This window comes from Dendrobium catenatum, unplaced genomic scaffold (genome assembly GCF_001605985.2).
Source record: "Dendrobium catenatum unplaced genomic scaffold, ASM160598v2 fragScaff_scaffold_540, whole genome shotgun sequence".
NCBI classification, from domain to species: domain Eukaryota; kingdom Viridiplantae; phylum Streptophyta; class Magnoliopsida; order Asparagales; family Orchidaceae; genus Dendrobium; species Dendrobium catenatum.
Window position 1 is genome coordinate 1 of NW_021319002.1, and position 13,277 is coordinate 13,277.

Below are 13,277 nucleotides of genomic sequence, written 5' to 3' on the forward strand. Positions count from 1 at the left end.
CTCGAGCCCACTATCGAGTCTCGATCTCGAGCTCGAGCTCATTAAGGACTAAACGAGCAGGGCTTATAAGCAAATACTCAACCGACTCGACTGTTTACACCCTATAGGTGAAGTGAACCCCTCGATCATGTGCAACCACGACAATCCCGCAGGAGTATGAATCTTTCTAAACTCAAAAACCCTACTTCAATATTCGGTGGCAAATCGGAGAACTGTCTATGCCACGCCTTTGTTGGCACGTGGAGAATGGGACCCGCGTGCGGCACGTACGGCGAAGCGGGGTCACTTATAAGTACCGCGAGCGGGGGGAAAGCAAAACTGTATCGTTTCATAAAATATTTTTCTAAACCCCATGCACGCCTTATGGTTGGCCGTGGGGGGAGAAAAAAATAAAATACAATTGCCGCGGATGTCTCAACAAGCACCAAGTGCCATGTCTTTATTGACGTGGGGGCTAGGTGGTCTTCTATGGTTTTTCCCCTAACGGGGGAGACGTCTGGGAGGCTGCTGAAATTTGATTTGAAAAATCCAAAGATTGAACAAATTGAGATCTGACTTGATTGAACTTAGAGGACATGCAAGAGTATATTGGAACAAAGCATCTGAACAATTGGATTGATTGATCAAAATTGACTTAAGTGGAACTGCAACCTTAAATTAAACCATAAAAGGATGACTCAACTGAAAGGTTCAATCAAAAATTGAAAAAGAGAACTTGATTGAACAACAGGGGACTTGACGAACGAAGGAGTTCATATAGGCCTGAAACTATACCTTGACTCAAGCATGAATTGGTGGACTTGGACTGGATCATATTTGCACAATAAAATGACTTAAAAATATTTGAATCTGCGTAAATTGGATGAAATACAAAACTTAGGCTTGCAACAAATGACTACAAGAACTCAACTTGAATCACATTCTTGGACATTATGGAACTTTCAATCAAACTCAATTTCAAGAAAGAACTTGATTTGCTCAGACTTGGGTCTGAACTTAAACAAGATTATTTAGTGGACATTAAATCTTGAACTACAAGAAGGCTTGCGATATGAAAATCTCATTTGACTCAAAAGAGTAGATGATTCAAATATTGAACTAAACTTGGAGCAAACTTGAACTAAACAACTCAACTTGAGTTGGACTTGATTTGATTAATGACCAAAGAATTTCAATAACCATATGAGACCTAACTTGTATACTATTACAAGTGGTAAGCCTCCAACTTAGATTGCAAATGAAATTTATAAGACGACTGTGATTCCACCTCCCATCCAATCAATGTACTTGCAATTAAATTGTGAAGCTTCTACAATGGATGTGGATGAATCTTTATCGATATCAATGAATGAACAAGGTCTCAAAGGGGTCAAGAGCCTACGAACAAATAAAGTCTTCTTACCTGATGCAAGTGTGAAGGAGATGTTGGTTACAAGCATGAAAGAAGTGCAAGGTGATATGTGGTCTTGCAAACAGATATGATGGAAAGATATTGTGAAATACAATTGATTTCCCTTCAACCACATCGATGAGACAAAGAAAACTTTCATCCACGAGCAACGATTAAGACAAATTCACAGCTTGACTATAATCAGTATGGCATGAATCTCTGATGCAATACTATAAAAAAGATACAAACAAAATGGCATACAAGTGATGAACATAAGTGAATAAAGGAGATTGACATATACAACGATGTAATAGCAATTGTGATGACATGCGTAGATCTAGTAAAAGAAAAGTTTCTACAATATTGTTAATGCATACAATAACTCTACTAGTGACATTAGAGGAGTGGACGATGAAAAAATACTCCTACAATTAATGTCAATCTAACTCATGGAGAAATAATAGTTCATCTGCACTGATGACTGCCAGCATTGCATGAAAAAGATTGCGGCGAATGCAGTTCACCAACATTCAATAACATTATGCAAGCAGAATGTATGTCTTCCTACAGAATGGAGGATCGATGTGCGGCAAATACACTATGAAATAATGCAGCAACCAACAACCACTTATATCAGTCGAAAAGCACCAAGCTCCCACAAGTTAGAAGCTGACAATATGCACCCCACAAAGCAGATTCTTATGAGTTGCTGTTAGGAGCTACTTAATATACTTAATGTGTTCGTCTACAAGAATGAATTGCAATGAAACTGTAGTAACGACAATCTATTAGCAAGGCAGAGATTAGTTAGGTGCACTGACGAGCCACCTACAGAACAATAAATGAGGTGCACGACAATCTACCTGTTAAGAAGCAGGCGAACAATTCTATCCAGAAGTGGTTATTTACGCCACCGGATCTGAACCTCCGTACAAGAGACAGAAGCGTCTATTCTAAAAAAAAAAAAAAAAAAAATAAAAAAAAAAAAAAAAAAAAAAAAATGAATACCCTCCGACGTACACTTATAATTGAACACACTAGTAACTAAAAGAGGGTATAAATCACAATTCAACCCGCATGGGCCCCGCGAGCGTGTTATTGGTTACAACACGTGACGCTAGGGATGCCTCGCGGGTACAAGTGAATTCCAGGTCGAACGATCCTCTGTACCGTGATAATAGAAGTCCGACAGGTTCAGGAACCATCTAAACCAAATATACGATTGCGGGAGACCAGCATGATTTATTTTCAATACATTCATTATTAGCCTTAAAAGCCTAAAATCAATAGAATTTCACTAAAAAGGCCAAAGACCTGAGAACACCCGATTCCTCTTACGCTCTTGACAGAGTGACAAGGTTCAATCTATAAAGAGAAATGACTCACAACACCCGATGATGGCCGTGTTGAATCCAATTCTCAACCGGAGGAGTTCCCAAATTATTTTCAATGTCTCCTCAAATATCCAAACGCCAAATAGCTCCATCAAATACCCAAAAAATCCAAAAACTCCACAAAATTCCAAAATCTTCAAAATATTTAAATTGAAATAAATCATCAAAACTTAAAGCAAAATCCATCCACCTCCGCACAAGTTGTCGGGTGGACAAATTCAAATAAACTCTAGCTCACGAATGAGCCAAATGCCTGTCGAAAAATTCACTAGGATCCATTCTCAAAATCTCTTGCAGTAAGGGCGTGTTAGTGTCCTCTAACCGCTGTTGCCGCCAAATGGCACGCAGGTAAACGGTTATGACCCGGCCCTCTGAACCGAGTGGTTTTGCCCCAAATGGCACCACAGATACGGTTATGGCCAGAGCCAATAGCTTCTTATTGCGTCCAAATCCTTGAGAATTGACACAATAGAATGATCGATAGGGCACAAAGCCTCTGTAGCTAAGGTGGATTCAAATTTGTCCCCTTAGACAAACATCACCCCAGGCTACAAGGCTCCTTGGACGAAGCAACCATGTGCCGACAAAGGATCCTTCTGTGTAGGTTGGGTCGACTAACTCCGTCTTGACTAAGTAGACAGGGACCACGATGGCCGGGACGACGGAACCATGGGATCTTGATCGGGCTCATCATCATTCCCCACCATCCGCTTTAAGTGCAGATGGTGAAATTTCATTTTAAATATCAAAATTTCCAAAATTTCAACTTCCAAACTCCAATATTTCCAAATCCCATGGCTGCTACTATATGCCAGATAACACGTATTTTATGTATCGTTCGATGACGACTAGCTTAATCGAAGTTCTCTTCGTGATCGGAGGGGTAATTAACATATAGGGCTTGCGCCTATAGGAAACCAGAACTCAGATTCATAAAAGTCCTTCAAAATGAGGGGAAATCGTCTGGGTAGTGTCTTATCTTACAAACCCATCTGCCTTCCAAAATTTACCCGGAACTTAGTTCGTTAAAACTCCCTACGCGAAAAGAAAAGCGAGTCGGAGGCCGAGGCCGAATTTCGAGAGCCACACTTACATTTTGAAATGGTAATCTCAACATCCAAGTTAGGCAGGTGAGTCTGAGTATGATCAGAATCTGTAATCAACAATTTTTTATAGAATCACTTAGAAATATTAACCAAGGTTTAAAATTTCCTTGATTAATAAATTACATTGATGTTGAAAATTAGTCTAAAAGCAGTATCCCATGTTAAAGACATCGCTATAATGATCACGTCCTATTTTAAATGAATTATAGAGCTTCCGAAAAATTCGGCCCCGGCCTCCCCGCTTCGGCTTTCTTTTTTCTGCGGGGGAGTTTTATACGGAATTAACGTTTCGGGGTAAATTTTGAGAAAGCGCAGATGAGTTTGTAGATAAGACACTAACCAGAGATTCGCCCCATTTATTGTGAGGACTTAAGATCGGGAAATTCTGTGTTTCCTATAGGCCAGCCCCTTATCGTTAATATACCTTTCCCAACTAACGAGAGAGAACTTTCGATAAGGCTAGTCGTCAACAGATACGTATAGATGAATACCTGGTATTGGCATATAGTAGCACAATGGACATTTGAGATGCATCGGATGAATTGGAATTGATATAATAAAAATTGCACCATCTATACTTAAGCGTATGTGGGGGAATGGATGAGTGGACGCCGACATAGAATCCCATGGTTTCCGTTCGATTCGGGCCATCGTGGTCCTGGTCTACTTTAGGTCGAGGAGGTATGTCGATCCAACCTGACAGAAAGGATTCCTTGTCGGCAGCCTGGGTTGCTTCGTCCAAGGGACCTTGTAGACCTAGGTAATGCTTGTCTAAGGGACAAATCTGAATCCACCTTAGCTTAACAGAGGGCTTAAATGTCCCTATCATCAATTCCATATTGACTTCATATTCTCATAATGATTTTGATGCCATTAAGCGAACGTACGACGTCTGGCCATAACCGTATTTTCGTTGCCATTTTAGCGCAAAACCACATCGATCAGAGGGACCCTGATGGTCATAACCGTTTTTATCCCTTGCGGTGCCATTTGACGGCGAACCGCCGGTAGAGGACACGTACACTCCTTATTGGCAGGAGATTGGTTGAGAATGGATCCTAGTGATATTTTCGACTAGGCATTTGACTATTTGTGAGCTGAAGTTATATTTGAATTTGTCCACCTCGACAAACTTTTTGCGGAGGGTGGATGGATTTTGCTTTAAGTGTTTTGATGATTGGTTTCAATTTTAAATATCTTAGAGTTTGATGATTTTTTTTTTTGAACTTTTGTGGAATTTGGATTTTGTAGAAATTTTAGGATATTTTGAAACATATGAGAGATTAACCCCTCCGGTTGAGATTCACATTGAACACGGCCATCATCGGGGTGTAGGGTCATTTTTATTTGTATTTGAACCTTTTCAACTATGTCTGGATGTCGACAGAGGATCGGGTTTCGTAGGCTTTATGCCTCTGCGAGTGAATTCTATTGATTATAGACCTTGAAGACCTAATATGAGTGTATTAAAATAAATACACCGGTCCCCACAACCGTATATTTATTTGATGGTCCGAGCCCTGTCGACTTCTATTGCTCCGTATAGAAGGATCGGATTCGGACTTGAATTCACTTGTTGACCTGCGCAGCATCCCTAGGCGTCACGTGTGTACCAATAACACGCTCGCCGCGGCCCATGCAGGTCAAGATCGTATTTTCCTCTTTAGTGTACCTATGTGTATACAAACTACGGTGCAGGCGCAGGGGATTTTAAAATAATTATAGTTGTGTAGGTAATTGTCATTATAATACACAACTTTTCACTTGAGAGCTTGTACATGCCTTCTATCCGCTAGTACGAGTATTGCGGATCTGGTGGCGATGAGTTGTAGGTTGTAGACGCCTTCTGTCTGCTTGCATAATTGTTGCAGATCCGGTGATGGGTTGTAGCAGCTTATGGATTGAATTGTTTGCTGCTTTGCACAGGTAGACTGTCGTGCACTACTTGCATGATTTGTGCAGATAGATTGCAGTGCACTAACTAATCTCCTGCCTTGTTCGTATGGAGAGTTGCATTTGTTGTAGATATGATTCCTTTATTCGTGGTCAGCTCTCTTTACATGTAATTCTTCTAGAACCGATCGTAGGCTTTTGCATTTGCTACTGTTCCTCTACATTTTCTCATAGGTAGCATTTAGTGTAGATGATGGGTCTTTGACAGCATCGTTAAATACTTCTACTTGTAGGGGATTGATTGTGCCTTTTTTGAAGGCTGATCATTGTTGACAATAAAGACTCCCTTGTATTTCTTCATCCCTAACTCTTGATGAATTCACCGAGTGTGGGTTGTATATCATTATTTCTCGCAAAGTTGTGTGTTGATTTTTTAGTCGACCGGCATTAGGAACAAGGAAACTATATATATATATTTTTATGATCCCTTTTGCTTCGCTTGTGTACATGTCGTACCCTTTGCATGTTATAGGTAAACTACTACGTATATGATGAATCTCTGCAATTGCTTGTGGATGCTCATTCAATTGTTCATAAGTACTTGTATTTGCAGTGAATTCATGATTATTGCTTACATGTGAACTGTAGGGTCATATCGCATTCACTGTGCATCATCCTCTAGTGTACTCATTTGTATATATATTAGCACTGGTTGTTGGATGGATTGTGCTCCTCACATATCACCAATATGGGCATTACTTATTACGATCGTATATGCTCATTTGTAAGCATAATATGAGGTGGATGTTTCAAGCCAAATGTCATCATTCTAGAGTTTTATGTCGTGACTTATAATCATGTCACCTTTCTTCCATTTCACCAGCGCTTGTTAGCAAGTTGTATTGGCAACATCATTGCCCACTACAAATTATTGTTTATTTGCATTTGATCTTTTTCCCTTGGTGTTTCTTTTTGGAGATGGTGACTTGTTGGTGATAAGGATGGAATAGCTTCCTTGTCCACCATTTTATATTTCAATGTCTACTTGAATGTATTTGAGAACTTAAAGTTATCATTTGATGTTTGCATCTTGATAATGTATCTCTTAATTGAGAGTCTAGTTCATCATCAAATACTCAAGCTTGAGTTCAATGTAGACTCAAATCAAATCTTTACTCGAGTCTAAATCTTTCAAATCATGCTCAAGTTACTTAAAATTCAATTCAGATCAAAATTGAGTCTTGGTTTGAATCCGACTTTGAATCCAAGTTCATTGCAAATTCCAGTTCTGATTTGAGTAGATCCCTTATTTATTTGTTGACTTAAGTTCAAGTTCTAAGTTCGAGTGCATGTCCACAAGTTCTCTATTTGAGTTCAAGTTCTATATTCTTTACGATCCCTCAAGTTCGAATTCACTTGAGTCCATTGTGTTTTGTTCAAGTTCAAAATTCAAGTTCACTTTTTGTTTAAGTCCTCAATATTTTCAAAAAAAAAATTCGGCAGCACTCCGGCGTCATCCCCGCGTAGGGGGCTGCATCAGAGTGTGTAAGGCCTTCCCGCCTGCCAAGAAAGGCAGTCACGGTAGGTGTCGGGTGACACCGCGGCCGCAGTTCCAATCCCCGCTCGCTAACAAAAGCGGTCACGGGGTCTTTGAGCACAGATTTAAAGTGTAGCATTTTCCCCGCCTAAAAGCAGTGACGGGTACTTAATTAAATAGTTTTTTCTACAAATAACAGATTTCCCCGCCCGCTAAAAAAAGCAGTCACGGGTACTTAAGTTTCAATTTTTTTTATAAATTTTAGTTTTTACTGGTGAAGTGAGGAAACATACGGTATATTTGTTTATGCAATTTTGATTAAGGGGCATTATGCAAACTTGTGGAAATAATTAGTGGGTTGTCTGAATGTAAGAATTGACATCACGGTGACATTGTAAGAACAAAGATGTCAGCTTTGCAACATGATGTTATGTTACAACCCCTTTGATTATGATTTGTAATAACTGATTCCATCATCGGGGTTGGTGCCTTGGAATTGATGTTGAGACTCCATTAGGTTTCTAACTTTGATCCAATCATAAACTTCTTGAGTCATTAGAAAGTCATCTTTAGTTTGCATTGATGAGAGTTGTCAAACTGGAGAAGTTTTGGAACACCAGCTCAGCTATCTTGAGTGCTAAGTGGGGGCTTACCCTGCATTGTGTATCTTTTGGCATGTTGGCAAGAAAGATTGCCGGTAGCTTTGAAACACGACTATCTTTTTGTCACTTGATCTTAGGCTGGTGAATCTTTCATTCTTTCACTTTATCATCTCCACTTAAAGAGAGGCTTTGAGAGCTTTTAAATTATTATTTTTTTATGTTGAAACTTTTTTGGCTAATTGAAGGGATCAAGCCTCAAGGATTTGCTTCCTGCGTGAATGTTGGCCCCTTTAATTATGTTATGATAATCTTGCATATTAGACTTGTTGGCGAAGAGGGAAGAATGGCACTCCACATGCTTAGTTTGGAGAAATCTGCATACATAATTTTGGTACAGGAGGCTGTTAATTAATAGCTTAATTTCATTCATTCAATATCAATAATAATCCCAATGTTCATCATGGCTCCATAGTTTATAGAAATATGGTTACAAAGATGGGCCAAATATTTAAAAGCAATTTAATCTTATCCAATCCAAAAATACTTCAAATTTAAACCAATTTTAATCCAGGATTTAAAACTAAAAAAAAAAGATGAAAAAATTGGCAATACATATAAATGAGAGACTAAAAAAGCTTGAAATGAGCCCAATTTAGATCTATTTTGGCTTGGTTCTTTTTGTAATTGCCCTAAGGCCACTTGGGCTTTTATGAACTATTTTGTCCTATTTCAAAGCCTGTATGCATCAGCTTCCCTGGGTTGCAAAACTCTCCTAAAAGGAGTTAAGCTCAATATATTTTTGGGTATAAATGAGTAGAGTTGAGCTCAAGCCACTGAGTTTGAGCTTGAGTTTGAGCTAAAGTTTATGATTTCTAATCGAATCTGAGTTGGCTCTTTACTTATGAAACAAAGATGATGATTACAATTCAAGTTACTGCACTAAAATGATATAAAAATGGAATTATGGGAGAAATAATATGAAATAAGTTGACACGAGGAGTAGTATAATGCTTTTAAAAAATCTTAAAAACTTTGTATACAAACTCTTGAACTTTAAGATATTTTAAGTTAACTTTGTATAAACATTTTAAATGATTTGGCTCATGTGTTGACTAGTTAAATCCAGGCTAGCTCAAATTTGATTTGTTAGCTCATTGAACTTGGCTCACAAGTTATTTATCGAATTTAGCCTGACTAGGCTCATGAGTTTGCTTGACTCAATCACACCTCTTTTGTATGCATCTAGGGGTTCTGGAGCTATTTTTTGTAATTCCTCCATAATTTGCCAAGTACCATCTGAAAGAGTTATGCCTTCTCTCCTTACTCGAAACGTGTGCTCGAAATTTTTTGTAATTCGTACTTCATTTGAAATGGTAATCTCAACATCCAAGTAGCCAGGTGAGTCTTGAATGATCAGATATCTGGAATCAACAATTTTTGTAGAAATCACTCCAGTAGAAAAATTAACAAGGTTTAAATATTCCTTGATAATAATATCCATTGATGTTGAAAATTAGGCTAATAAGCATATCCCATGTTAAAGGCATCTAAATGATCACTCCTATTTAAAATGAATTCAAAATATTCAAAACTCAAAATTAGGAGCTCTCTTTTAAGAGTTTTTCATTCTTGTGCATGATGTTTTAGAACTTCATAAAATTTCAAACACATCACGACATGGATCTTAAGAGCTTAGGATTAAATCTTAAGTGATCTATCTCATTTGTTGGAATCGAAAATTAAAAAAAAAACAATCATTTCCCCTAGACACAGGACTTAATTCCCAGTTCTCTTCATTTGTTTAAGCCCCAAATTAAACAAATGACTATCTCTCTTTGAACATCAAAAGTTTAAAGAATTTTCACTAATTTGTAACCTCGAAGTCGCACATTTTCCCTCCATTTCTACGAACACAAAAGTTGTAGAAAATTATCCGTTCTCCTCAGCCTAAAAGCCATAGGAAGCTCTCATATCCATTGCTTAGTATCTTTATCGGCACTCCTAAGAGATTTTCAAATAATCTCTAAGGAATTCAAAAAACAATTAAAAATTCTCAATATTAAATTCTAAATCTTATTGATCTTTTTATTGAACCCAAAATTAGCAAAAGATCCCTACTTCAACCCAAATCTTAGCTACTTTCATTTGCTTAGCTCAATTAAGCAAATGAATACATCTCTTTGAACATAAAAAATTCAAAAACCCTTCTTCATTTGTAGCCTCAAAGTTACAAATCTTCATTCATTTCTATGAACTCCAAAATCATAGAATATTTTCTTAGCTTAATCTCAAAATAGTAGGAAACTTCTCTCTTTTTTAGCATCAAAGCTATATGTTTGATTCTATCTTTTTAATTCCAAAGCTAAAGGGAAGTTCCTTCATCCTTTAGCTTTAAGGCTATAGGAAACTCTCCTTCCCTTAGCCTAAATGCTATAGGATTCCTTCTACCCTTAGATCCAATGTTTTGGGTATTCCACCATCTTTATTCACCTAATCTTCAATCAAATGAATGATCTTTAGCCTTGGGCCCCTAAGCCTTAAGCTCTTTCTATTGGACCCAAATTCAATAGGATTTTTCTCTTTTGGCCTTCAAAGTTGAAGTTTTTTTATTTGAACCAAAGTAAATAGATAATCTCTCTTTCATCTATAGATCCAAACTCTAAAATTCTTTCACTTAACTAAAAATAGTGATATCTCTTGATTATGATATTAAAACAAGCTTCTAAATTTTTCTTTAGGAGCCTATTCCTGTTGAAATTAACCTTATCCAATTAGGTGAATTTCACAATGTCCTAAGCCAAACCTTTAGGCATATTTTTCTTACTCTATTAGATATGCATATCTCTCTTATCTAAACAATAAGATAACTCTAAAAACACCTAAAAATTCACTTGTTTTCTTTTGATACAATAATAAATCATTCCATCTTAAAAGATGGAATGCCTACATCATTGGATCTTAGAATATCATAAATAATAGGCTTGCCTCAAAACAAGCAGTGATTACTCTATGAGTTCTTCATATTCTTTCTAAATATAAAACAATTAAAAATAAAAAAAGTTTTAAGTTACAAATAACTTAAAGTAGAATCACCTATGAATTAAAATTAAATATCCTCTATTTCATAATAAAATAAGACAACCATTCATAGTGTGACATGCTACATGAGCTTGCACACACTTACATGCACAACCTCTATATATCCTAGGATTAAGATTTTTTCTTTTTTGCGTATTTGATTACTGTGTTTGGTGATGATTATTAGATTGTGTGCGTTGTGGGCACTTGCCCTTAAGTGGTTAAAATAGAGATATATATGATTTTTTTGCATGTGATCATGTCCAAAAGGGGGTAAATAAATCATGATTATAAAAAATGTTTGCTTATATATGCTGCTTAAAACCGCCATAGAGGTATGATCAATAGGGTATAAATAGGGCTTGACATTTCAAGTGTCGGGCAAATCTGTGATATTTCTTTCTTATAAAACTGTTTCTTAATCTCTTTTATTTTGCAGGCTTGAGTCTTTTATATTTTAAATGTAATTAATTGACTTAGGAAGTTGTTTGGACTGGTGAGATATAGTTACATGTGTGGTGAATTAGAATGATGAACCCTCTAGGTGAAGCCCGTGATGCACTAAAAGAGCATGCTTGATGGCCCACAGGTCAAGTCTATAATTATTATTGGGTTGTATAAGATAGACAACTCATTTGCCATTTTCACAATATTTCCTAAATTGTAATAGTTTGGACCCTACTTTGTTTTCATGCTGGTTGATTATATATATACATTCATGATTGATTGTTTATTGAGTGCGTATTACAAATGCATATTTTTTCTTAGGTTTCTTATCTCAAAAGTAAAAATATCAACCAATGTTTTAATGATTATAAAGAAGCCACTAGTTTAATAAAAAATATTCTCAAGTAACAAATACTTGAGATATGATAAGCCATAGGAATTTGCCTCTATGGGATATCCGTATCCCAGAATAAAATAAACTCTATTCAGCCGAATATTAAATTGGAGAAAATCTATGTTAATACATAAAATTGTGAGTTTTGTTATTGAATCCATAGCGAAATAATATTTTTAACTTTTGAAATAATATATTATTTTCTGTCATGTTCGATCACAAAATATCTTAATCCGTTTAGGATAATGATACAAAATTTCACCAAAAATAAATTATTACAAAGTCACCTTTATTATACTCTCGAGCAATTCTCTTAACATACATCATCAAAACAATTTTTATTATGTGATTAAAATGTTTCTTAACTTCCTCATAAATAATATGTATGTTATGTAAATGTTATAGTAGAATCCGAATATACATGTAGTGGTGAAGGGATAAAATCTATAGGCTTTCTAGGGTTAGTGTTTGAACAATTTCTTTGGTGTCTGCCTTAAATTTTCATATATTGTTACTATATATATAGATTTAGGTAGGAAGATGTAGATCCCACTCATTTAGACTTGATTCAATGTCTTAAGATATTTCCAAAACTTTTATTTACGATCTCAATATGGACATTAGCTTAAGGCAAAGGCTAATGAAACTAAATCATTAAGGAGTTCATTATGACACATGAAAGCAATTGAGATAAAACTATTAACGAATTGGTGGATGAGTAGAGCATCAACACCTCCAGAATTTTCATAACTGGGCCAATTGCTGTTTAGGGTTACAATTGCTGTTGAAAGTATTTAATTTCTACATTGAATAACCCTTCGAGCATTACAAGTGACATTTTCCTTCTAACTTCTCTACCTATTTGAAGCTATGATGGCTATAATTTTCTCGTTAATAAGAATTTCAAGCTGAATAGCCATCACAGACTCAAATGTACTTGGAGATCTGAGCTGTGGAGTAGAGTACCACAATATTTGTTTCATTTCTCCCTTCAGAAGCACTCTGCACTCCAAGAACTTGGGGTGCTTGGTTGATTGGGAGATTGGTGAGTGTTACTTTTGGCTTATTGGTTAATGGGAGGGAAAGGAGCAGGGCTTTCAATGATGTTTTTCTATATCAGTTGTATAATTACGCCCTTTTGTGTCATTATTTCAGTTATCTTGGCATTGAAGTAAGAAATTTTGTTATCTTTCATTTTCATTTAGCCTTGAGTCTACCTCTGAACCTATATTAATGTGGTAGTGCCAGCAAATGTGTTTTTCTATTCTTGTTCATCTCCTGAAGAGGAACTCAAACATTCTTCTTAATTATCTTGTGCTTGTCTTTTTAGGAGGGATAGTAGATCCAACAATAGTAGATCTAGCGTCATGATGTTGTTGATAGACTCGCATGGGGGTGGTTTATTATTATGCTCCACTTGTAGACCACTTTGACCT